The following is a 27,963-nucleotide window of genomic DNA, read 5'->3' as shown; positions in this document are numbered from 1 at the left end:
TGCTCTTTTGTCTCTGCCTCCCACAGTGTGTGGAGAGCTCATTTCTGTGGCTCCTCTGATGCGAGCTAAGCTTCCCTTATCACTGAGCAACAGAAGGAGATATTCGAACCAGAACAGTCTTCCACCACCCCACCAAACCTCAGACATTGTGTCCCACCCCCTGCCCTTAATTTTCTCTCTTCAGAACACCAAGACTGGTGATGACCATTTCCCTGTCCTTCTTGCATGAGAATGGCCTAAATTACTGTGTTTCCTGTGCTTGTACCAGAGAAGCAGAGGTCTTACACTCTCAGCCTTCTGGAGCTGGCAGATTTGGAGAGAGTAGAGAGAAGGTGGACATGCTCTCTGCTTTGGCATGTGGGCTGTCCACATATGCCCTTGCTGTAGTCTCATTTGTGAAGAGCGGCCATGCGGTCGGTCAGTTAGGGAGTTCAGCTGTTAAGTGAGCGGTGGACAATTACAGCTGATTGGCATTAGCACTTCCTAGCACTTCTCCCACACGTTTCTCTCTCATCCTGAACAGCTTTTATTCTGCAATTGCTATGCCCACCTAAGCCAGAAGTTCTAAATACCCCTCTAATTGTAAAGTTACTTGTCTCGTAGGCTGTTAGAAGAGGTAAATAACTAGTATTCAAAATGAACAGTTGACTTCTCGAATACTAGGTTCCTAGAGTTAACTTAATGTATGATTTTGACCATTTGTGATGTTGTAATGACCTGTGCAGTGACCTGAAGAGAGAAATTTCTTTATTGGCCAGATTCCTCATCTTTCTGAACCAATGTAATATACAGGAAGTTCAAGAAAATTTCATGGAATGGCAACCTAAGGGAGAGGGCGAGACTTTCTCTATGCTCCTCAAATCTCCTCCTAGGGGTACATTTACATGCATCTTGACATTAGAAAATCAGAAGAATATAGGCATGACAAGGGAGGGAAATCTTCTGACCTTTTTCCTAAACTAATTTCCAAAGAGAGAAACACACACCTAGGATTCACCAGGGAATTTCTATATAGAATATAAATAGATGGAAGAAGGTAGTGATGAAGTGGCAGAATATAAACTTATTCTTCATATTCTAGGACTCTGATTTGCTGGTAGGTAATGTCATGGTATCAGGGGTTATGCACATGAGTGTGGCAAGAATTAGTTCCAAATGTTACATGTCCCAGCAACACACCAGAACTTACTACCTGCCTTGGAAGCTGCACCCAGAGGAGTGGTTGTGCACCTCATGCCAAGCACCAATCCTTCATGGTAATAGGCCTGTCCCAGTCCCAAGGCTGCCAAGTCACTGTGTAGAAACATTCTTTAATAATTTTTGTTTCCAAAACATTGCCCCATTTTATCTTTTTCCTGTCTTTCCTCAAATGACTGCATCTTTGTCCTTAACCGTTGAATCATTGCATGGAGCAGACTTGCCTTTGCAATAAAGACTCAAGTAGAGGTAGCAAATGAAGTTACTGTGATGGAGAAAAAAGAAGAAAAACAGCTATATATATTGGCCTGCAATCAAACTTTGGTTGCTCAGGTGGGAGAAAAGATGCTTGAAACTGAAGCACCATATTCTTAGTTTAAGGTATTCTTCATAGCTCATAACACATCCAATACTTCGTGAAGTTGCTTCTCCCACAACCCAGAGCAGGCCCTAGGACTTCATCTAGTGGCTTCCTGACAGAAATGGAGCCACCTGTCCATACCTGGACTCAATGACCACACAGATCCCAGCTATACTAAGCAGCCTACTGTTTCTGGAGCTTGGTCTAGGATGGAAGAGAACTGCAGGTGGGATCCAGCTCCTTCTAAAGGATATAAATTCTCAGCTGAGGAATCCAAAATTGTCCCTGTATGGAGACCTCTGTGCTTCTAGGACATCTCTGAAGCTTGACTACTAAGAATTCTTATAAAATCAAGTTTCAGAATGTTTCCTCTAGGGAACTTCCTACAGAGGCCTTTTGGTGGCCTTTATCCCATGCGCTAGGGACCTGACTTGGTGAAATTGAAAAGTCCAAAGGCCAGGTGCACCAGCACAGTGACTTCTTTTTGTCCTTGCTTCCTAATTTCCAACCCCTGCCAGAGACTTGTGCTTCTCTGATATGTACATATGTTTCAAAGCCAACACAAGTCCAGAACACACTAGCTCCAGGGGTTGATCCACTGCAATTCTTTTCCCAGCACCTCCCATGGTTTCCAGGGCTCCAGTGACCAAGGGGGGGGGGGCGGATTGGGGGAGGATTGCCATTGTTTAGCTAGTGTGTTGGTTGATGTGCATTTAGGCTACAGGTGTGTCCAGATTTACACCAGAGTCAGAGTGCAGTGTGGCAAATGGATTGGAGTATACTAGACTTGGCGGTCGGGAGGCCAGTTTTTGATCTGCTTATTAATGGAGGTAAGAAGTGATGGATGGAAGAAGGTAGTGATGAAGTGGCAGTGGGTCTGTAAAGAGTCCAACAAATTTAAGCACTATTTATTAATTATACTGGATATAAATTTCTGTGCTGGGAGGCTGAGAGCATTTATCCAAAAGGAATAGCAAGATATGGTTTGGATGGACAGTGGCGAGGGTAAATGTACGAGCCGGGGGTAGGAACAGATTTGAGTGCTATTTTAGTGATCAACTGAAACACAGGACAGTGTTTTGGGGATGCTGTGTCTGGGTCTGATCTTAGAGTGTTGAGGTAGGAGAGTGGTGTATGATGCTGACAGGGAACTCACTGGTGCATTGAGTTTTAGCATTTGTAACTCTGAGATGTGTATGAGGCATTAACTTGTGAATTAAGAGTTGTGAATTGGAAGTTCAGGTTTATAGTTTAGAAGGAGATGTGGGAATCAATACAGATCTGGTTGATATAGGTGGTAATTGAAAGCCCGTTGGCCAGATGTGGCGTGTGTCTTGGGTGTTGGGTAGAGGGGCAGATAGAGCCAAAGCTCTTCAGAGTCAAAGTGATGGCCGTTTTCCCTGTAGAGCTCAAGTTTACGACTCAGCCTGGAACTAGCTTGACTTCTCAGCAGGAGAAGCATGACTGCATGTCACAGCTCCTGTCTTTCAAAAAGTCATAATGACTCCCAGAGCATGTGGGGCAGCTGTCCAGGTTCATCTCTTCAGTCTAATTTCTCCAGAGAAAATTGAGGAAAGAACTCTCTCCACTATTTGAACTTCACCAAAAGACCACAATGTTATTATTTCAATGATCAATATTTCTTTAAAATAGTCTACTCCTCATACAGCTAATAAATTGAAGCTTATTAATTAGGAAATTGGATTATTCCAAACTATTAAGCACTGATTGGAAATTTAATATTGATCTTTTCAGATCATATATCCATTCCAATGTTTTACACATCTTAAAAAGAAGACATATAAAATTATTATAATGACTACAAGACTGATCATTACTCTTTTACCAGAAAAGCTACAAAGGACTAACTCCATAGACCAAAATTTATTTCTTCCTTATCTCTATCTTGATTCTGTTCTTTTCTCCCCTCTTTCTTTTAATACTAATTCTGGTTCTGATTCTTACTTCCTCCTTGGATGAGAACTTTACTTACCTAATCTACCAGGTAGGTTACCTTCTCAGAACCACTAAAACAACAATGTGAGGCTGAAAATTGCAGATTTAGGAACAGAAACAAGGAACCTAAATGATTTTCTGGTGTTTTTCTATCGAAGTCTGTTATGCAGTTGGAAAGTCTTTTTCAGAGTTAAGAGTTTGACCAGGCAAATCAGATATTTTGATATTTATAGTTTTGTTAGTATAACTTTCCTGTAAAAACCTTTGGTTTGGATGTCTTTGGAATCTGTTTTGGAAGTGTTGCTAAGGCTTGCTGAGTACTCTAATGACTCCTCCTGCACCCAGACAAAGGCAAGCATTGGTGGTTCAATGGTAGAATTCTCGCCTCCCACGCGGGAGACCCGGGTTCGATTCCCGGCCAATGCACGCTGGTTTGCTCGCGTCCGTTCCTTTGGTGCTTTTTGTATTTCTACTGCGCAAAATATACTGCACAAGCAAAGTGCGGTCGTTTAGGGATTTTGGTTGCTGCGGCTGTAAACTGTGGGCAATGCCAACCAAAGTGGTGGGGCTGTAGCTGGAACCTAAGACTTTCAGAAACCAATGTCATAATCAGAGACCAGGCAGTGCTTGGACTCAGCAACCACTTCACGAGTCTGTCTTTGAAAGTGGCAGTGTTTCTGGTGGCTCCGTGATTTAGAATATTTGGACTTAAGACCACTGTTAACTTTCAGCCTTTCTCCTGGAAGATCTTAGGAACCCAAAGAGCCATCAGGTCACTGATTCGCAGGCTGGACCGTGGGTTGATCGCCGGGCCACGTATCACTATGGAGCGAGGATCAACAGATGAAGATCCTGGAAGGAGAACAGTCGCGGGGCCCGGCAGTCACCCCAGTGGCGGGGGAGGCGTGTGGGGAGGAACCCGTGTGGACAGGACGGGAGCTGCGGAGAGGGGGCCTCGCACAGAGGTGGCTGGAGGCCCCTGGCGTCTGTACACCAGACGCCGTGAACCGAGTTTATTAACATCGTCAGCCACCGCGCCTCCGCCTGTCCCCACAGTGGGCCCATCGGTGTTCCGGGGATTCCGTGTACCAGGCAATGTGGGTCAAGAGGTGTGAGCCTGAAAATTACACTTTTCAAAAGAGGAAATGAGCGACAGAATCTAGGGACGGTTTATCCGGTTTTCTTTACATCGCATGACACATTAGGAAGCTTCTCAGAAAGATGCCAAGTTTAGAGTAACGGGTGTTAACGGGTTAGAGACAATGGGTCATTAATTTTCTTCCAAAATTTTTTCATCTAATAATAGCTTAAAATTTGTTTTTTAAACCTATATTCAAACTAGCTATATGTCTCCTTTTCATAATAAATTTATTCATGTTCAAAGGTTTCCTTATTCTGACATATTATGTCTTTCTACACTTTGTTTATAAACTGATAGTGATTTCTTTTTAAGTTCTTTGCTCGCAATACTGTGTTGAAATCATCAGGGTTGTTTTACTATTTTGTTTTAACTTATTTGGGAATCTCTGTATTTGTTGAATAAAAATTGTAATGTAATGCCTAATTTCTTGTTTTTTAAGATTTTTCTCTAAACAGGAATCAGGCTTTAGAGAGAACAATCTAGAAGACTTGATTTATAAAAAGGAAAACAATAGGTTACTTAAGGGATGAGGCACACTGAAAGGGCTCATCAGCTATCAGGGAGAATTGACCCCAGATGACCAACTTCAAGAAAATATCATAGTAAAATTATTGGACTTTACAGATAAAGAAAATATCCTCAGTTTCTCCAGGCAAAACTATCAAATAAGTTACAAAAGCAATAGAATTAGATGAGCATTAACATACAAAGCAAGGCAACAAGGGAGGAGCAGTTTCAAGAAATTTATATCAAGAAAGTGCCAATTGAAGATATATCCAGCCAAGCTCCTTTTCAAGGGTCAAGGTACAGGGGAATGGCTCCGCTATGACACTCTGATGACATTATACTTCTCCATGTAGGCCACATAGGCCAGGCTCAACTGTAGTCTGACCCAAGTCTTGGCCGAATGCCCTTCTGGAACACGGAAAGATAGACAATCTTGTGAGGCGCTATCAGAAGGCTATTTCTCACTGATGTCTTGTGGGAGGTTCCCTGTCTTAGAGCAGGCTGCCACTAGGCAGTTTGTCACCTGCCTCCCTGGTTCCGGGGAGACAGGGAAATTTCTACCTTCCCTCCACCCCCACCCCCAGGGTGCAACTACAAACTATAAAACTGCTTAGCTGCAATATGAAATTAGCTCCTTCACAACAGAGCAAGCCACCACTTGTATCTTCTTGTCTTCTGATCCCTCCAGTGTGGTGTCAGGCCGTGGGATTATGGATGTGTGGAGCTGACAATGTGCTACACCTGTTTATGCTGTGTGTGTAAGCAATAAACCACCTCAATTCATTTGAGATTGTCTCCTTATTGGTCAAGTCTACAGAAATGTGACAAGCGCACCTAGCAGCTGCCACTATACTATTGCCTAGGGACTGCTAGACTGCTTGACAGGTTTGGTGTCCAACGTGGGGCCAGTAAGGTCACAATACCCTCTTGGAGAAAATACAGAAGGGACTGTGTGGGCTACGTTAGGGAGTACGAGAAGGCTCTCCAAGGTCTTCTTGCCTAAGTGGTGGCTATGTGTGTGGGGGGGAGTAAGGGTCCTCCAACTGTCCCACAAGTTAATGAACATTTGGAGGCTGAGTAGTGACAAGGAAGGATCGAAAACAGCCACGTAAATGGTGTTTTAGTTGTTGCTAAAACTTTGTTGAAACTGAGTAGGTGGCCTCTTAAAACTGAAAGCAATTGAAGAGCTGTGCTTACTGTTGTGGGGCTGCTCCCTCCATGCCCCCCTGATCCCTCTCTTCCCCTCATCCTGGCCCAGGTAATGAGAGGCCTTCCCACTGTTCCAATTGACTTCACAGGCTGGTTCCACCTCTGCACACCCTGAGCTCCCAGTCAAGGAGATAAAATGGTCCCCTGGCTGCTGTTGTAACTCGTCAAGTGCAAGTGTTAAACTCCTTGGTCTGTGTTCCTGTAAAAGAGAGTGTGAATTCAACTGACAGAGTTTGCGTAAAACTTGCAGTAAAGAGAAAACAACGTCAGAGTTATGAGTGAGGCTTCTGAACCAATTCAATGTACAGTTGTGACAATGTGTAATTGAAATTAATGAGTTACATGCTTATACCATGAATTCTCTTAAAGTGGTAGAGGGGATTCTTCTGTTCAGAGTACTGTCACATGTAAAAAAGTGCTAATGGGACAAACTCCCCTGACGTTTGCTACCAGTGGATGGGTCAAAATTTAGCGTGAGTGCCTGTACCTTCTATGTCCCATCTTTCACTGTATAAGTAAGATCCTGTTGGGTGGCAAGTCAAAGATTTTCATCTCAACAGCTCTGACTGCAGTGTTATCAGACCTCTGCTAGCAGGAGTGACTGATAAACCACAGCAAATTCAGTAGCTTGCTTGCCAAATAAAGTTTCTTGGAACTATGTGGATAAATCCCTCTGCAAATGCTCAATCTCTCTGGCAGCTGAAAGGAAAAAATAAAAAACAAACAGCTTTTCCCAGAAAGTGAAGAACTCTATATTTCTAGTACAGAAGCCACTACTGCATGCTAGGCTTTTAACTCTTGCCAAAGTTTGGCCAGTTTGTTTTACAGTAAAAATTGTTGTTCCACTGTCTTCTGACCTCCATACTTTTTGATGAGAAAGCTACATGTTGGTTAAAATTTGAAAAATGCAGAAATAGCAGTAAAGTAACAATCTGCATGGCCACCAAACTCAACTCTTCAAAATAAACAGTATTTAAAATATGGTGAGTGTAACTTCAAAAATGGTAGATTAGAGCACTAACTGGTGGTGTTTGGCCAGAGGAGCAAAGAATTCTGAAATCTCATTCTGCCGATAACCTAGGTTCCTTGGTGGATGTGGAGCTTCCTGAGGTAGATATGTACACAAAGAAAAGTGTATATAATCATAATTTGTTATAGGTAGGGCTTGTACAACACTAGAGAGAATTCCAGTAAACTGGACCAGAGCATAAGGCTCAGGTTAGGGTCTTAGAGGCTTTTGCTTCTAAGCACAAAACAAATTTTCTTAAATGAATCTTATGATGCAAGTCCTAGGAAAGGAGAGGGCAAGAAGGCAGATGGAGTGGGGATGCAGGGTTGGAAGCTCCCCTTGACACCAGCCAGGTTGACAGTTTTGATGCTCAGGCAGAAAAGGGAAAGGAGTAGCCACACCCTTTTGCATGATATTCTAATAGATGGTGTCCTCAACCACTGGAAAAGGAAGCTCAACCATTAGGAAAAGAAGCTCAATGTCTGTCCTGGTTTGTGAAGAATGAGAAGAGTTTTTGCTCCTCCGTTGGATATTAAGGGTTAGGGATGAGGGAAAGCAGAGAATTTCCCTTCTCTACACGAGTATTTCCTCTTGATCTTCTGATGTCATTCCAAGTAATGATAAGAGAGACAGATGTTAGGTAAGTCCTTCAAAAGGCCGTTTTCTTCCCATTGTCACTCCTCCTGCGTATCATGCAGAGCCAGGAAATGGGCAACACAACTGGCCAGGGAATGCCATTTTAATATTAAAGCATAGTCTTTTAAAGTATGTGAGAACATGGCATAAATTCAATTAATTTCAGGGCTACAGTATCTAAGAGATCACCAACATCCTTCCATTATATTTCCCTTTTTTGAATTATAAATAGTTGCACTATATGTTTACATATGTAAAATATTTATAAAATGGTATGTATTACTACACAGTTGAAGATAATTCATCAGATAATGTTATACAGTGGGCAAACACATGACAGCATAAACCAACTATATCAATGTGAATAATGTAAGATGTGATATTTTCTTATTAAATATTATTAGTGTTATTATAATTTCTTATTATATTATTAACTTTTAATTATCATTAAATTTCCTTTAGAGAAATAAAAATACAGAAAAATTAATGATCTAATAAGGAATTTTCCCTCCACTAATGTCCACATCCAAATAGATAAAGTGACTGTCAAAATGAAAATTAAATGATGAAGACAACTCCTCTCTGGTTGTTAAAAATCTGCTCTGGTTCCAACTAGTCTGAGGTCTCCAGAAGCTATTACCTTTATTTCTGGTACTTATTTATTTTTGCCAATACTTCCAAAGACGGATTTGGGGAGCCTCCTGTGTACCGCGTTTCCGAAATTCCTAAAGGTCAAGCGTTCCTATGAAACTATCTGAGCAAGGGCTCCATATCCACAAAATTTAGAACGAGACAGACCACTGCAAGCAAAAAGGCCCAGCCTTACATTTTATTGCGACTAATCTTACCTGAAAGAAAAGAGTAAACACCAATACACAAGAGAACAGAGAAAGAGTCTTGAATTCAAGTTTGCTGAAATACTGGGCAGTTCTTGCAGTTTATTTGTCTCTTGTAGACAAAGTCTACGGATAAATTGACTTTGAAGAGATAGGCTGATTGTAAATAAAGTTTAAGATTATGTCTAAAAGTTACACGTTGGTGGGCGGTATATACGGGAGTTTTAAATTCACACTTCGTTGTACCTAGCAGTTCCACTTTCTGGAAGGTATCCTCGATAAATAGCTCACCCCATTTCCCCATCAGTCTTGGAAAAAACCTGAACCATAAGCAGTTAGAAAGTGCCAACTCAGTAAATAGGAAAGAAAATGAACCCAACAGCAAGAGAAGTCCTCCTTCCCTGACCGGGAATCGAACCCGGGCCGCGGCGGTGAAAGCGCCGAATCCTAGCCACTAGACCACCAGGGAACTGCGATAGCGCTTTCTTTTTCTTTTTCAGTCCTTCTGAGAAGAGCTACACTTGCACTGACCTCTAGAAAAATTCGTGGGTCTACCCTTTCCAGTGTCGCCTGCCCTTTTAAGGAATTGTTCCTGAAGGCCATCTCCTCCCTGCTTTCTCCAAAAGGCGAGCCCGCGCAGGACGCATCCAGCCCCGTGCCGGGACACTGATGCGCCCGCGAGGCCCCCAGGTCCGCCAGTCCCAGTCCCACAGCCAGTCGCCTCTTGTCGGCGGCTCCTCTGACCTGCCCTGGAGACGCGCCTCTGTGAAGCGCCCACGTGTGGAGAGAAGGTCGGCGGAGCCGGGGAGTGGACAAAGTTGCCAGGAGAGGGCGGGAGGGAAGGTGCCCAGGGTGAAACTCTGGGATCCCCAACATCATAAAGGACCCTCAGGGATGCGGGGACCGAGACGGCATGGATGGAAAACTCTTTCCAGGAAGGCTGAGGAACCCCAGAACTGCATTCTGGATCTTTCCCTTACAACCTGCTGCACCTGCAGTTTTCCCACCTTAGTTGATGGCAGGCTCAGGCCAAAAGACTTGACGCCGGCCTTTCTCTCACACCGCACGTCCAATCTGGCACAAAATCGTGTTTCCTCTCTGGTTAATTGCGGACTTTAGTCCACACAATCTTTTCTCTTTCTTAGTCTCTGATCTTGGCAAACGAATCTCCTGATAAAGGCGTGGAGATCGAGTCAACTCCCAACCCTCGTCCGTTAAGACTTTAGGGTTTGAGACCTTTAATCTCAGGATCCTGGGGTTGGGCCGCCGTAGAGACTTCCTTTGGCTCTGCCCGTCAACATCAGCCTCTTCCGGTCCTGTCCTCCAGGGCCAGTGGCGAAGCCCCCTCAGCGCGGCCCCTCTCGCCGGGTCAGGAGCCCCACACACGCCTCCAGCGGCGCCTGCACAGAAGCGTCGAGAGGCGTTGATTCAGTTTGACCCGAGCTCGCGGGGCGCGCGGGCGCGGGCGGCGCGTTTGTGGGTTCCGGCACCGCTGCGCTCCGCCCCCCGGTTCTCAGCCGCCGGCAGTAACGTCCGCGTTAGATTGAGCGGCGAGCACGCGCAGGCAGGGAGAGAGCGGTAGGAGAAGGTCGGCTTCCCCAAGTCCTGTCCAGTAAGGATCCAAAAACGATCTTGAAGAGACAGAAAGGGAGAGGTAGAAACAGAGCAAAGGGAAAGGAAGAAATCCTGTGAGATTTCCTCATCTGAAAGTACTATGAAGATCAAGTCGGCGTCGTCTGGGACCCGGTCCTCCCGTCGCTGGTGAAGGTGAGTCGAATTCCCTTCTCCACTTGCAACCAAAGCACACAAACTTAACCTGATTACCAGTCAGTAAGCAACTCCTCTTCCTCCCCGTTGGGCAGCACTTAAACATCTCTCTCTAGGCTTTTTATGGGTTCTAAGGATGCAACCGATTTTCATTTTTACCGCACTTACTTGAACTAAGATTACTTTAAAATCTTTGAGCAAAGGAGACGGTTTCTGATGAGTTTTGAAAGAGGACCTTCAGGTGTGGAGGAAATATGAAAACCACTACACTAGAGAAGGCACCTACTGGTAAGAATGACACACACCCAGGAGCGGCACTTCAACCAGGTAGATTTGACCCTTAGGTTGGGCCCATTTTATTTTAAGTGCACTGTTGGTGGAACTTAAGATGAATCTAGGATGTTCATGATGAATATTTTAATTTTAATAGTTTTTAATTTAAATACACATTCCAAAAGTTGTATAACAAACACATGAAGTCCGCCTGATGCCCATTTTTGCAAAACTCAGAAAGAAAGATGATGTAAAAATGACAAAACCTCATAAAATGGCCTTTAAATATTAGTTGTTTCCACCAAAGGTTTTCTTTCTTGGATAGGAAACATATAACTCCTCCTTTTACAAAATCTGACAATCGCTGCAAGACCCTAAAATCTACCCTACACCTTTCCTCCCATCTCCTCATCATCTTTTCCATACAGTTCTTCTTCAGCCTCCAATTTGCAACCCCACCCTCAACAAACAACCCAGTAAGTTAGGGGCCCTCCACGAGACTCTGTCTCCTTATAAAGAATGGAAAATTGAAAATCAAACATCGTATTCACAGTCATAAGTAATAGAAAAGAAAATTTTTCTATAGCCAAAGACCTGGAACATGAACTTTTTTCCCAAGGAAAATCTAGATTCATTGTCGAGTGTTGCAGACATTTTCTCTCTCAACCAGCTCTGAAGATAACTCGAGATTTAATTTCCCCAAAAGTTGAAATAGAGGATCTTTGGCTAAGAGGTCAACCATGAGATGTGATGACATGTGTCCGACAATGAAATGAGAGGGATTAAATGACAGCGTTTTTTGATTTGTGTCGTGGCTCCTTCGGTATGTACACATTTCAAAATTTACTGAGCTGTGTGAAAAAAAGTCGAACCTGGAAGACTTTAAGACTTACTCTTAAGCTGTTTATTACTGTGAACAAGAGACTGGGGGAGTAGCAAAAGGATACATGTGTAGACAAATGGAACTGAGTTGAGACACCTAAAACAGACCCACTTTATATGGTCAAATTATTCTCAAAAAAGGCACTAAAGCAATTAAGGAATTGCTGAAGGAGTAGGGAAAGGAGGATGACTTCAACAAATCATGCTAGAACAACTGGATGTCTACGTAGTAAAAAAAACTGCAATCCCTATCTCATAATATAACAAAAGCTAATTTGAGTTGGATCATAGATGAAACCATACAAACTAAAACTATAAAATTTTAGAATAAAATGCATGAAAATATCTTTATGACGTGGTGGTAAGCAAAGATTTCCTAAATATGATGCAGAAAGAAATAACTAAAAAAGAAAAATGATAAATTAGTTTTAACAATATTAAAAATGTCTTCTCACCAAAAGATATCATTAAGTAAGTGAAAGGGCAAGTCACAGACTGGGAGAAAATATTCACAAAACGTATCTGACAAAGATCCTGTCTCCAGAATGTATAATGAACTCCTGCAATTCAATATTAAAAACTGAAACACCCGTTTTTTAAAAATGGGCAAAAGCTGAAACAGACACTTCAGAGAGGAAGATATACTAATGGCCAGTAAGTACATAAAAGAGTGCTCAATATCACTTGTTGTCAGGGAAATAGATATTAAAATTGCGTTGGTTACATTAAAACCACTCCACCCAATAGCATGACTAAAATTATAAAGTCTGAAAACACCAAATCTTAGTAAAGATGTGGAACAACCAGAATTCTCTTGCATTTTTGGTGGGAATGTAAAATGTTGTAACCACTTTGGTTCAATAGTTTCTTATACATTTAAACATAAATTTACATAAACATCCCTTTGTCCTCAGATATTCTTCACCTAGATATTCTTCCAAGAGAACTGAAAACATAAGTCCATATAAAAAAATTGTAACAAGAATGTTCATAGCATTTTTATTCACAATAGCCCAAACTAGAAACAACCCAAAATATCCATTATCAGGACACTAGGAAACAAATTGTGGTATATCCATGCAATGGAATACTACTCAGTGATGAAAAGGAATGAACTTTTGATATACTTAACAATATGAATAAAACTCAGGACATCATGCAGAACAACAGCGTGCATACTGCATGATTCCATTTACAAGAATTTCTAGAAGAGGCAAAACTAGTTTAAGGTGCAAAATATCAGCACAGTGATTTTCAAAAATAAATAGGATGATGACAATGAAGGTGATGGTTCAACTGATTATAACATTATTGATCAAGTAGCCACTAAATTCAGGCACAGCTAACAACAACAGAATGAAGTAGACTACTCTTATTAGCCCCATTTTACAGAAGAAAGAATTGAGGCACATAAGGTTTAAGTTACTTGTCCAAGGCCACACGAGGGCTGAACCAGATTTATAAACCAGATCCTGTGCATTTGAGCACAGACTGACCAGGTCTTTCTTCTTCTCAGTTATAGGTGTTTCTGGTTTTCTCAGCTGTAGGGGTGAGAAGAGGAGAGAAGGCAAAACAAAAAGGAATGAGAGATGGAAGCACAAGGATCTGTAGTCATCAAAAAGCAGGGCAGGAAACTATTGTGAATGTTTTTACGTCAAAGTTTATAAAAATTTCTGGAAGGCTGTGTTGGTGGTCTGCAAGCCATGGATTCTATAGGGGTTAACTATTGTGCTGAGGTCAGGAGCTGAATCATAGATTTAAAAGCTGAAAATGGAAACATTAAAGCTTCTAGAAGAAAATGTAGGAAAATATATCCACAATCTTGAGGTTGGAGAGACGTCTTAGAGTAAGATGCCTTAACAATAAAAGAAAAAATAAAGAAATTAGATTTCATCAAAATTAAAAACTTCTGCTCATCAAAAATTACCATAAGAAAGTGAAAAGGCAAGTCACAGACTGGGAGAAGATATTTGCAATATTCTTTTTGTTTGTTTGTTTGTTTTTTTAGACACTGCAAAAAAAAGTATGTATTGTTTAATAATATAAAGAAATCTCCACAAAATATAAAAATCCCACGGTTGCCTAAGTGTTAGTTTTAGTTTTGGGCAATTTAAAATATTTTGGTAAATAAACATAAATTTATGATTTTAAGTATATGTGTACAATTTAGTGGCATTAAGTACACAGTGTTGTGCAACCATCATTATTATCCATTTCCAGAACTTTCTCATCATCCCAAACAGAAGCTCTGTACCCGTTTAAACACTAACCTCCCATTTCCTTCTCCCCCCAGTCTCTGGTAACCTTTATTCTACTTTCTGGCTCTATAGATTTGCCTGTTCTGGATATTTCATATAAATTGAATCATACGGTATGTGGCCTTTTGTCAGGTCTGGCTTATTCACTTAGCGTAAGTTTTTCAAGCTTCATTCATGTTGTAACATGTATCAGAACTTCTTCTCCTCCTTCTTTTTTTTTTTTTTTGATGAGGAAGATTGGCCCTGATCTAACCTCTGTTGCCAGTCTTCCTCTTTTTTTTTTTATTGAGTTATTGATAGGTTACAATCTTGTGAAATTTCAATTGTACATTAATGTTTGTCAGTCATGTTGTAGGTGCACCACTTCACCCTTTGTGCCCACCCCCCACCCCACCTTTCCCCTGGTATCCACTAAACTGTTCTTGGTCCATAGTTTTAAATTTCTCATGTGAGTGGAGTCATACACAGATTATCTTTCTCTTGCTGGCTTATTTCACTTAACATAATTCTCTCAAGGTCCATCCATGTTATTGCAAATGGAATGATTTTGTTCTGTTTTGCAGCTGAGTAGTATTCCATTGTATATATGTACCACATCTTCTTTATCCATTCGTCTGTTGATGACATTCTTTACAGAATTAGCACAAAGAATCCTAAAATTCATATGGGGCAACAAAAGACCCCAAATTGCTAAAGCAATCCTGAGAAAAAAGAACAAAACGGGAGGCATCACAATCCCTGACTTCAAAACATACTACAAAGCTACAGTAATCAAAACAGCATGGTACTGGTACAAAAACAGGTGCACAGATCAATGGAACAAAATTGAAAGCCCAGAAATAAAACCACACATCTATGGACAGCTTATCTTTGACAAAGGAGCTGAGGGCATACAATGGAGAAAAGAAAGTCTTTTCAACAAATGGTGCTGGGAAAACTGGAAAGCCACATGGAAAAGAATGAAAATTGACCATTCTTTTTCACCATTCACCAAAATAAACTCAAAATGGATTAAAGACCTAAAGGTGAGACCTGAAACCATAAGGCTTCTGGAAGAAAACGTAGGCAGTACACTCTTTGACATCAGTATTGAAAGGATCTTTTCGGACACCATGCCTTCTCAGAGAAGGGAAACAATAGAAAGAATAAACAAATGGGACTTCATCAGATTAAAGAGCTTCTTCAAGGCAAATGAAAACAGGATTGAAACAAAAAAACAACCCACTAACTGGGAAAAAATATTGGCAAGTCATATATCTGACAAAGGCTTAATATCCTTAATATATAAAGAACTCTCGCAACTCAATCACAAAACATCAAACAACCCAATCAAAAAATGGGCTGGAGACATGAACAGACATTTCTCCAAAGAAGATATACTGATGGCCAATAGGCACATGAAAAGATGCTCATCATCGCTGATCATCAGGGAAATGCAAATCAAAACTACACTAAGATATCACCTTACACCCGTTAGAATGACAAAAATATCTAAAACTAATAGCAACAAATGTTGGAGAGGTTGCGGAGAAAAAGGAACCCTCATACACTGCTGGTGGGAATGCAAACTGGTGCAGCCACTATGGAAAACAGTATGGAGATTCCTCAAAAAACTAAAAATAGAACTACCATACGATCCAGCCATCCCACTACTGGGTATTTATCCAAAGAGCCTGAAGTCAGCAATCCCAAAAGTCCTGTGCACCCCAACGTTTATTTGCAATATTCTTATCTGAAAATGACTCAAATATTGAATATACAGAGAACTTTTAGAAATCAACAATAAAAGCCAAGCCATATAAAAATGAGCAAAATACTGGAATAGGCTTTCTTTACAAAAGAAAATGTCGAAATGGGCAAAAGACATAAGAAAAGATGCACAATATCATTACTTATTAGGGAAACACAAATTAAAACCACGATGAGCTACTTTTATCCACCACAAGAATAAATGAAATTTTAAAGACAGAGAACACCAAATACTGGCAAGTATGTGGAGCAACTATATCTTGTTGACATTGAAAATGTAAAATCGAGCAGCCATTCTGGAAAACTGTTTGGCAGTTTCTAATAAAGTTAAGTTTACATCTACTCCATGACCCAGCAATTCCACTACAAAGTGTACACTCAAGAAAAATGAATGCACATGTCTACAAAAAGAATTGTACAAGTATATTCATAGCAGCTTTGTTCACAATTGCCAAAACTAGAAATAACCCAGTTATTCTTCAGTGGCATTATGGTCACACACAGGAATAACACTCATCAATAACACCAAAATAATACACTTAACAACATAGATGCATCTCAAAAACATTATGTTGTATGAAAAAAAAGCCAGACACACAAAAAATGACGTTCATTTACGTGAATTTCCAGAAAGTCAATACTGATCTATGGAGATAGAAATCAGAATGGTTTATATCTATTTAATTACATGTTTTTGTTGAACCATTTTAAGGTAAGTTACAGACATCATGATCATTGAACCTAAATACTTCAGCATACAAATGACTTCATCTCTTTGAGTATCATTTATGGACTCCAGTATTCCTTAATTCAGTCTTTCAATCTACTAGACTGGGGTCAGCAAACTTTTCTGTAAGATGCCAGAAAGTAAATATTTTAGGCTTTGCAGGCCAAATGTTATAGCTGTTCAACTCTGTACATGAATACATACATGAATAAGCATGGCTGTGTTCCAATAAAACATTATTTACAAAAACAGACTGTGGGCTGGGTTTGGCCAGGAGGCCGTTGTTTACTGACCCCTGCATGAAAATCACTGTTCTTTTTCATGCTCAAATTATCACCGCTCATGTCAGTGGGAATTCCTTCAAGCCAGCTATGTGTTTTCAAAAAGATCCTAATAGTTGGTTAATGAATCATTGCTTTCTGGTCCCAGCTTTCTCATGCTCACCTTGTAATTCCCCTGCACCATTCCTGTAAGTAGTCACTTCCTTAAGAAGTCTTGGTTCATTTTGTGTGGAATGGTATTAGAGGCCAAAACCCAGACACTGTGGAGACTCATTGAGCTTTTGGTGATACTGCTTCTAAACCAACTCAGTTTACAGTGATAAAACAGATTTTAACTGAGTTTATTTATTTTACATAGATGAAGTGTCCATTTAAAACCAAGAGTGATTATGCTTGTTTTTGGCCTTGTAATTTTTTCTTTTCTCTTGGGCTCAAAATCTTGATTCTCAGTTAGCACAGTTACTTGTCTACTTGTTGCTAAATGTAAATAAAATCCTTTCAAAACAACAGTAACAACAAAAAAGAAATCCACATGGTTTGCTTAAGCGAAGGGAAGGTAGGCGGGAATTGACTGGAAAGGGCTCTACTGATGTTTCTGGGCTGATGGAAATTTTCTATAACGATCTAGGTGACCATTATATTTGTCAAAATTCATTGGGCTGTGTGCTTAAGGTTTGTGCATTTTACTCTGTGAATTATACTTCAAGAATGTACTATTAGCATGAAAATTGGGTGGGGGAGGCGGAGGATGGCATTGAGTTTGTTTTATTATATTTATTAGATTTTATATTATTTAGATTTTATTGTAAAATATCATGTTGAATGCAAACTCATAAAAAGCTCGTTGTCATAGCGTCTAAAAAGGCCCCACTGACATTTAAAATATCAACCAGAAAAATGTTTACCACCACACCGGTTACATTAGTGGAAGCTACAGGCATGGTGCTTAACCTTTTGGGATAGTTCTGCGCATGCTTAGATATAGGGCCCGGCAGAGCTTTCTAAAAACCAGCATCCAGATTAGTGCACTTTCGGTTTTCCTTCCCTCTTCCTGACCACAGGGTGCTGGAGAGCCTAGGTGAGCGCTGCTGCCAGGCCACATATAAGGGGTGCAACCGGTAGGGGGATTAAAAGAGATACTAAAACATGCACCAAATCTCGTCGAGTAAGATGCCAGACGCTGACTCAGATTTCAACCAAGGTTGCTGGGGCCACAACACAAGAGTACTAACCACTATAGGATCACAGCGTGCCATAGATCTTCCGGCAGCTCCTATGTGCCCTTTAATATTTTTGATGTGAAACCAGCCACAGTATTTTCCTGCTTTGTTCTTGAACTACGGGTTCTTGCGTTTTTCTCTCTTTCAGGTCATGTTCCATTTCTCCCTTCCCATTCTGATACACGTTAAAAACAATTCTCACCTCTCAGGATCCGGCTTGTGCCTCTGCACAAGCTTCGTGGGAGGTCTCGTCCTCGCCCACGCCTCCCCTGCTTCTTTCCCTCCTCTTCAAGGTTCCCTTTTGACCCCGACCGTATCCCTCTCGCTCCCTGACTCTGTGGACCCCACTGAAGACGGAAGGCATTTCAGTTGAGTGCGTGGTGCTCCAGCGGCGCTGTAGCTCCTCCGTTGCCCAGCCGGTGAGACGTTTCAGGCTTTGAAAACAATTGACCAAAATAAAGCCTTTTGAAAAAGAACTTACCCTTTTGAAAACCTTTTCTTCTATTTCCGCTTTCAGAGTTCTTCAAAGGACTAAAAGCTTAAAGGTGACAATAAAGAAACGAAGACCAACCGAATGAGAAAAGCAGCGCCGATTTTAGCAGAGACAAAGGCAGACGGAGGAGTGGGAAAGCCTTATAGTGGAAAAAAGGGAAGGCTTCAGGAGTGCCCTGATTGGAGGCTGTTGATGGGGAAGCTGGAGGTGGGCTAATCAGAAGCCCAGCATCCTGTATGACTGGTTGGGGGTGCATATTTGGCTTTCTCTGGTTGGTCCTAAGTTGCAATGGGGACAAAAATTAGGGAAGCTGTCAGTTATTAATCAAGTCCTGCCATTTTGAGCAAATTGTTCCAAAAGTTATTGTTTAGCTTCCTGGATTGTTACTAGAGATAACGGCCTGACTTCCTAAAAATGTGACTTATAGCGGGCTGGCTTCTTGGGTAGTTAACTATGGACAAAGTGTTGGTTACCTGAGCAGGTGGGTGCTGGTTGCGAATCAGAGTGCTGTTTTTCTATACGGTCTAGCCATTGTCTGTTTGTATGTTCAGACTCTCAAATGCATTAATTCAACAACTTCTAATTCAGTGCTCTGGGCGTTCAGCTTCCCTTGCGCCCCTTCGGCTCAGGCTAGAGAGGTCGCAGACCGTCTCTGGCCGCGCTGGCTTCTGAAGCTGGTGAGAGGCAAGGCGGGGCGAGGCCATTTTGGTGCCCTAGTTTCAGAATCACCCAACGCACCGGTTTCAAATGTGACGAGCAACTTGATTTGTCGCTCTAATCTCTCTTGTTTTCTGAGTCTTTGGAGCCTGCCCAATCATTTAACAGAAGGCTGCTGGTATCCACTCTAGTTTAGCGAAAGATCAGTCAATATTACGATAGAAAGTAAATCTCTGTGTGGTGTCTCTGTGGCGCAATCGGTTAGCGCGTTCGGCTGTTAACCGAAAGGTTGGTGGTTCGAGCCCACCCAGGGACGGGGGTGAATGTTTTACATGCAATGGCCCCTCCATTTGTCGTGCTCCCACGTCCTTCCAGAAGAAATACTGGGGGACTGGTAAGTTCTTAGCGACAAAAGAACAAGAGAGAACAAATGTAGTCTGTGTTCAAGAGCACGGGATCTAGGAATCGTGTTTCTCTTCTTTGGGTTAATAGTAAACTGTGTGTACCTCAATTTTTTTTCGTCTGTATAAGAGTACCTACCTGCAGGATATGCCTGGAGTTAGTAATTGCTCAATCAAAGTTATCGATAGAATCATAATAATCCTTATCCTCTGCATTATTTTTGATGAAGGCATTTCTTCCTTTGTTTGTACCACTGTTGAACCCTTTACATGTTTTTTTTTTTTAGAGTAAGTTGGTTCTATGATTTTATTTACAAATAATGCTGAAGTCATCATCCTTGTACATATATCTTTTGCCACTTGTACAAGTATTTCTATAGGATAATTGTAATTGCTCTATCATAGTGGTTACAGTATATGTTTTGTTTTTTATAAAAACATATACTGTATGTTTAATAAAACATATGTTTTTTAATTTAAGTGATGACCCTGTAAATTTGCCTTCCGTGGAAGTGGTACCAATTTATAGTTCAATTTATTTTTCTAACTCAGAGAATCCTTTTCCTTATACTCTTGCTAGCACAACAAACTTTCTATACATCTATCTATGATATTCCAATAAGGAGAGTATTGTCGCCTTGACTTAACTAAGAGGTGGGAGGTACAACAGATGACAAGGTGGGCATTAAGCAGTAGGATATCTCTGCATTTGCTCCTCAGCTAAACTTCCAAGATATTTTGTATTACTGTAATTGATTTCTGTGGTGCACTAGTCAACTAGGTCCAGAGAAGACTGACCAGAGTGGCCTCTTTAATAGCTCTGTGCCGAGCAACTTACCCAGAGGAAGAAGAAACTCACTAGTCCCAGACATTTGTTCCTCCTCCCCTTTCTCTATAAATGGCAAGGGTGAATTAGTATGTTGTCTATATTAATCAGGGTTCTCCAGAGAAACAGAACCAATATAGAACTAATACAGACAACATGCTAATTCACCCTTGGCAATTATAGATAGATAGATAGATGATAGATAGATAGATATAGTGAGAGAGACAGAGATTTATTTTAAGGAACTGGCTCACATGGTTGTGGAGGCTTTGCCATCGCAGGGTAGGATGGCAGGCTGGAGACCCACAGAAGAGGTACAGTTTCAGTCCAAGGTTGGTCTGCTGACAAAATTTCCTCTTCTTTAGGAAGGTCAGTCTTTTTTTATTAAGGCCTTCAATGGATTGGATGAAGCCCATATACCTTAGGGAGGGCAAGCTGCTTTACTCAGTCTACTGATTTACATGTTAATTTCATCTAAAAATACATTCATGGAAACATCTAGAAGAATATTTGACCAAATGTCTGCATACTGTGGCCTAACCAAGTTGACATATAAAATTAACCATCACACTGACTCTATATTATTCTTTGGCAGTGTTTTAGGGCTATTTCCACATAAAATTCGCATACCTGAGACGCATCATTATAGCCAGTAGAATCCTGCATCTGACAGGCACCTTGTGCAGACCTGGACTCTTAGAGCTATTGGCTCACATCCCCTTAGTTCTTCTGTTGAATCTCAGGAGCAGAAATTGAGCTCTTTGGCTTTTACACACTAAGTGTAATTCTTGGATAAGTCTTCTCTCTCATTTGTGCATTGTCAATTACCTTCTCCCATCAGTGGTATCGATGTGGAATTCTGGTTTTGATTTTATGAAATGAACATCTGGAGATGATCTCTGTTGGGTGGTGGTTCACTGGGATCCATTCTCTGTTAGGTGGTAGATGACAGCTAATCTAGTCTGTGAGTCTTTTTTGATTGGTTATTTGTCCTGAGGTTTTTGATATTTCCTAATATTTGAGTCTGCAGTATTGAGAAGTTGTTGACATCTTATCTAATACTAGATAAAATTCTATGGGCCCATTGTGTCAATATCTGTAAAAGTGGACTGTCAGTAATATGAATAATCTCACTATACAATGATTCTTCCCTTAAGAACACTTGACCTTAATAAATCGCTCTACATAAAGGAGATATTAGAACAGAAAGAAAACTGGATTTCTGTTATTCAGTAATCTGCTTTCTTAGTATACTGAAGTTTCCAAATGATAGAATAACTTCACAACTGTTTAAATCAGGCTAAAGAAAGGAGAGAAAAGATATTAGAATAAGGCAATTAAGTCAATAAAATAAGGGCTTCTGACAATTATATAAACCAAGATTTAATAATTTCCAGAACTGTAAGCCAGTTCATCCTTTTATTAAAAAAGACAAAAATCCTTTTAAAATGAATTTTTTTTAATGGATAAAATTCAGTGACTGTAGTGCAAGGAATGTGTCCTGAGAAAGTCCTGCTGAGCTGAAAGGGTATCACAGATTTTCAGCAATGAGTCTTCTGCAAACACCTAATGGTGCTTAATTATTTCCTCACTGATAAGCATTTTAATAAATACCGTTGCTTCTCTTCCATTTTAAATGATGTTACTTTCCACAATTAGTTCTTTTAGAATGCCCAGTAACGTTAGGAGATTTGTCCATTGTATAAATATAAACTGTTTTCTAAGGAAACAAATTATACCAATCTGGAGGATATAGACAAATTAGATCTCTAAAAATTCAAAGGAGGTACTGCCCAGATTGGTTCACGCATACTAATAATCACTTATATGAATTGAAAATAAGGGAAATTAAGTATTCCTGGGAAGAAAAGAGAAATTTTACTATTTATGCTTATAATGTTCAGAGAGTATTTGGCTTTTTTCAGTTTTAATAAATAATTATTCTGTGCCTTTTCTACGTGTATCTCTGAAATAATTCTTTTTGAGTAGTCAAATGACTTTCCCATGCTCACCAAATCAAAATGCTACCTGCACCATGGTCATCTGGCCATTCTAACTACTAAAAAAAAAAAAAAAAAAAGCAGCAACTCATATGTTATTAAGAACCTAACATGCTAATTTCACCAGTTTGTAATGATTCTGAATTTCACTGGTTTGTCATGTGTGAGAATTTCTACTCTGATTCATTGTTCTTAAACCAGAACATGTGATCCATACCTTATCACTGGCTTTGGTTCAAATAAATAAAACAGCTCAAGCTTTACACACTCCACAGATTAGCACTAATGTGTTACCTAGGATAATCCATGGAAGTGAAATTGCCCTTTGCTATTTACCAACCATCTATAGAAAAGCTATTTTATCTTTTTGAAGTAAAGACTTAAAAAATTGATCAATTAAGAATTTCGCCTTGTTAGCCAACATTGATCAAACTGATTTTGAGCTCTATTTTCCTCTTCAGGCCTAGCCTGACTACAATATTGGGTATGAAGCGGATTCCAAATTTATTAGATAGGAAAAACATCAGCTTTCCACCTGTGTAGGGAAAAACCCAGCTCTTCCCTACTGTATGCTTCTTCTCTGTGAATCTCCTTTCTACTCACACAAAACACTTCACTTCTGACACTTGTGGTCACCAAATGTGTGGAGGGTTTTCCTCAGACCAAGCAATTCCTTGTGACACCAGTTGGGTGTCCAAGAATTCAACTCAATTCTGACACTACCCGGAAGTAACATCAGAATCCATAGGTTAAGGATTTCCTACAAGACTCCCCCCATCCCACCCCTGTCCCCACCCTTTTCAGATGGCGATTGCAAGCCCAGGTTGTTACCTGTACGTCTGATCAACTGGCTACAAATCAGAGGTTCCCACGACACCCTCCTTGGATTCCGTTAATTTGCTAGAAGACTCACAGGGCTTGGGAAAACCCATTTACTCATTAGATTACTGATTTATTACAGAAGATATTAAATGATACAAATCAACAGCCAGATGAAGAGATACATAGGGCAAGGTCCTGAACAAAGGAGGTTTTGTTTTCATGGAGCTTAGAGGCTCAGCACCGTGGCACATGGAAGTGTTCTGGTTCTCCAGCGTGGAAGCTCTCTGAAGCCCACTCTTTCGGGTTTTTCTAGAGGCTTCATCACATAGGCACAGTTAATTGAATCATTGGCTATTGCTGATTGAACTCCATCCCCGGTCCTTCTCTCTTCCCCAGAGGTTAGGGGTAGGACTGAAAGTTCCAACCCTCTAATCACACAGTTAGCTCTACTAGCAATCAGCCCCCCTCCTTAAGAGCTTTCCAAAAGTAACAAAAGGTGCCTTTATTACACTCAACACTTAGGAAATTCCAAGGGTTTTAGGAGGCTCTGTGCCAGAAATGGGAATGAAGATTAAATATATATTTCTTATTATCAATCACAATGTCACACTTACGATATTTGTGATTATACTCATACTTTTTTTTTTTTTTGCCTTCTTCCTCTAATATTCATGTGATTAAATGTTGGTACAGAACCATTATCCTGTGGCAACATCCAGTCAATAACCGTGTATCAAAAAGAGACCGATGCTTTCATGGTCAAATTGACTCCATTAGAAACAGAATTTTGACCAAATGCTGGCAGGTTAAAAATTCTGGAGAGGAAAATGTTGCAAACCTGGTTTAACTAACATGGAGGTTCTAGTAGATGGACCCTTACAGAGATAATTTGTCATGTACAGTTTTTAGCTAAACTTTCAATGCTATCCAGAAAACCCCCAAATCACTAACAGTAAACTTGCTCCCAGAGCAGACTGCTCTGACTGGCCTTTAGAGATTCCAGAAAATCAGCTTATGAAAAAAAAGAACGAAGGAGAGAGAGAGAGAGCCCTCCATCATTACCTATTTGTGTTTTCTCCCCTTTCACCTATTTTGTTTTAATGTAACTTTTGGAGGAGGGCTTTGTTTGAAGATCGACGGTTCTCCCTCATGTGTGAGAGTGAATTATGTACTGATAATTGTCTCTGAATTATTTTAATGCTATCTATTATTATGTATACACACATAACATACAAATATGTCCACACACATTTATAATGCTCATGATTAACTTTTTAAATGAAAGTGTGAGTTTACATTCACATACTCTGGGTCCTCTAAAGACTAGCAGGAGAGCGGCAGTATGAAGTGAGCAGAGTGCAGAAAAATGTCAGCAAACTGAAGAATTAAAGAGCAAAGAGAAGTCTGCTATGAGCCAAAAAGCTAAAACCCAGGCTGTAAAAGAGAAATGTATCTCCCAAGATTCAGAAAAGCCTGTTGCTGGACTGAAATACATTTTTTTAAATGTCCGGATTCTCTTCAGTTCTCAGATCCCAAACCTTGCTGAAAAAATCAAGTTCTGATCCTATTCCTAAACATTTGAAGCCAGTGGAAAACTGAATCTAATTAATTAGACAAAACCAATCCAGCTCAAGACATTAGATTAACTCAGCCTTCCACATTAGAGGCCTGATAGGAAAATGGGTGTGTCCATACCTGAGAGTAAATATACTTCTGTCTCTACTGTTCTGTCTTACACAGTATCTGGTATATATTAAAAAGTTACAAGAGGCACAATGAAGCAAAAAAAGTGATATAATCAGGAGAAAAAAAATCAATAAAGATAGCCTGCAGGTGACCTAGATGCTGGACTATGAGATAAGGACTTGAAAATAAATATAAGAAATGTGTTAAATGACCTAGTAAACAAGAAAGTAGACAATACATGGGATAAGGTGGAGCATTTCAACAGAGAAATGAAAAACCATAAAAAATAACAAAATGGAAATATAAATAAAACAAATAATATCAGAAATCAAAACGATATTTAATGACATTAACAAAAGACTATGCACTACAAAATATAGAATCGTCAACTTGAAGATGAGCTAATAGCAATTATCCAACAGAATCACAACAATAAAGGGAATAAAGAGAAAACAGAATAGAGTATCTAAAATCTATGGAGCAATATAAAACGATCTGATAAGTGTGTAATTGGAATTCCAGAAGGAGAAAAAAGTAGAATAAGACAGAAGAAATATTTAAACAGATAACAGCCAAAAAATTTTGAAAATAGATGAAAAATATCAATCAATAGATCCAAAAAACTCAGGGAATCCCAAGCAGGATAAAAATAAAGAAAATTATACTTACACATATCATAATGAAACTGCTAAAAATCAGTGATAAAGAGAAAAATCTTAAAAGCAGCCAAAGAAAAGATGCATTACATACAGAGGACAAAGATAAGAATGATGGCTGAATTCTTATCAGAAATGAATGAACCTAGATGAATGTCCTTCATAAATAGCTGAAAGAGAGAAAACTATTAATTTAGAATTCTGTATCTGGCATTAATAAGTTCCGAAAGTAAAGATGAAATAAAGATATTTTCAGGCAGAAAAACTTATTTCCAGCAGATCTGTACTACTTGAAATGCTTAAAGAAGTTCTTTAGGTTGAAAGAAATGACACCACATGTAAGCCTGGATTTAACGAATGAAATGAAGAGCACTGGTAAGTATAAATATGTTGGTAAATACAAGTAACTTTCCTATTATGCATGAATGTAAGAAAAGAACTATTTAAAGTAAAAATATGAATATAACCTGTATAATATTATGCTGTATCATATAATAACAATGTTTTGGGAGCATAACATATATAAAAATAAAATATGTGACAATAAGAGCAACAAGTGATGAAAGGGCTAAAAAGATTTATACTGTTTTAAGCTTCTTACATTATAATTAAGTACTAAAACATTTTTGAAACCAGACTGTGATAAATTAAGATGCATATTTTAATCTCTAGAAAAACTATTAAAAAGCCAATAGAAGAGATAAAGTAGGATACAAAAACTACTTGATTCAGCCCATAAAAGGCAGAAAATGAGAATCAGAAAAATGAGGAACAGATGGGAAAATATAAACCAAATGTAAATGTGGTATGCTTAAACCCAAATCAACAATTACATTAAATGTACATGGACTAAGTAGCACATGTAACAGGCAGAGATATTCAGGCTTGATTGAAAACAGCAACAACAACTCAACTGCGTGCTTTTCATAAGAAACACATTATAAAGCAGAGATTCCCATACTTTCTTGGTTCATGGCACTCTTAGTATAACAGAAATTTTTCACAATGCCCCTAGGCCAAAACAAATACCTAGCAGTTCCAGTTATTAAGTAGTTACTTTTAAACAACTTAATAAGTATTTATGTTCTAACAACTTAAGTAGCCATTTGAAAACATAACACATATAAATTGAAAGAAAAGCAGTATTTTATTTCATTCATAAATAGCCCCAATTACTCACTAATGGGATGAATGTAACTGTTGGGCACTGAACAACTTCTCAAACCTTCTCAAAGTGCCATCCTCAAGTTCCTGTTCCACAGTGATTTTCATGGGATATTTGCTTTTTACCCAGCAACCACCAAAACATATTACATTACATAAATAATATATATATGCTGTGACCCAAGAATTCCAGTTTTAACTAAATACCCTAGAACTATGTTGTCTAACATGATAATCACTAGCCACATATGGCTACTGAGCACTTGAAATGTGACTAGTGCCACATGTTGAAATGATAATATTTTGGATATATCAAACTAAATAAAATATATTACTAAAACTATTTTACTTGTTACTTTCTACTTTTTGATATGGCTACTAGAAAATGTAAAATTACATTTGTGGCTAGCATTATATTTCTATTGGAGAACACTGTCCTAGAGAAATGTGTGCATACGTTTACCAAAAGGTGTGTAAAAATATTCATAATAGCTTTATTCAAAATGACTCTAATCTGGAAAGAACTCAAATGTCCAACAACAGCAGAATAAATATATTGTGATATATTCATATGATGGAATACACACAATAAAGAACTATATGAAAAAAATGGATAAACGTCATAGTATAGTTATGACTGATAAAAGTCAGATTATCCCCCCGCACCAACAGCCCCAGAGTATATACTTTCTGATTCCATTTATGTGAAAGCAAAGAACAAGCAAACTAACATATGGTGATAGAACTTTAAAAAAAAGACTAACTCTGTGGAGTGTTGCCTGGCAAGAGGCATGAGGAAACTTTCTGTAGTCTGGAAATGTACTACACCTTAGTCTGGGTGGTGATTTACATTAGTAAAGTCTTTTAACTGTACCCTTAGTGTACTTTCCATTTGTTATAAGTGAATAAAAGTAATTAAAATGCTACTTGATTAGCTAAGGTTTGCCAAACTAATTAAATTTATTCTCCTGGTTAAGCCTAGGCTAGGATGCAAAGTAGGGTCATCTTAGGAAACTAGAAAAAGAAGAGCCAATTAAACCCTAGGTGAGTAGAAGAAAAGAAATAATAAAAATCAGAGCAGAAATCAATGAAATTGAAAACAGGAAAACAGTAGAGAAAAGCAATAAAACCAAAAGTTGCCTCTTTGAGAAGATAAAATTGATAAACCTCTAAACAGGCTATCTAATAAAAAAAAGAGAGAAGGCACAAATTGCCTGAAAAAGGTCATCACTTCTGATCCCATGAACAT

At 39.5% G+C, this 27,963-nt stretch overlaps 1 protein-coding gene and 3 non-coding genes across 9 annotated transcripts in view; 3 read left to right on the top strand and 1 right to left on the bottom strand.

The window, feature by feature from the left end:
• Positions 1-3,869: 3,869 nt before the first annotated feature.
• On the top strand, positions 3,870-3,940 carry TRNAG-CCC (transfer RNA glycine (anticodon CCC)). Its single transcript has one exon. It is a non-coding gene; the product is annotated as a tRNA-Gly (tRNA).
• Positions 3,941-9,249: 5,309 nt separating this feature from the next.
• On the bottom strand, positions 9,250-9,321 carry TRNAE-UUC (transfer RNA glutamic acid (anticodon UUC)). Its single transcript has one exon. It is a non-coding gene; the product is annotated as a tRNA-Glu (tRNA).
• Positions 9,322-9,540: 219 nt separating this feature from the next.
• Positions 9,541-27,963, top strand: part of LOC103540000 (myomegalin-like) — a 48,539-nt gene continuing 30,116 nt past the window's right edge. For 3 of the 6 annotated variants that reach the window (XM_008506498.2, XM_070607581.1, XM_008506499.2), the window contains exon 1: positions 9,541-10,619. The gene's annotated coding sequence lies outside the window, so the exon portion shown is untranslated. The remainder of the gene's footprint in view (positions 10,620-27,963) is intronic. The other 3 variants (XM_008506501.2, XM_070607580.1, XM_070607583.1) reach the window with 3 other exon arrangements.
• On the top strand, positions 19,402-19,475 carry TRNAN-GUU (transfer RNA asparagine (anticodon GUU)). Its single transcript has one exon. It is a non-coding gene; the product is annotated as a tRNA-Asn (tRNA).

Source organism: Equus przewalskii, unplaced genomic scaffold (genome assembly GCF_037783145.1).
Source record: "Equus przewalskii isolate Varuska unplaced genomic scaffold, EquPr2 ChrUn-12, whole genome shotgun sequence".
NCBI lineage: Eukaryota > Metazoa > Chordata > Mammalia > Perissodactyla > Equidae > Equus > Equus przewalskii.
Note: the sequence above shows the minus strand (reverse complement) of the source record. Positions and strands in the feature narration are given on the sequence as shown.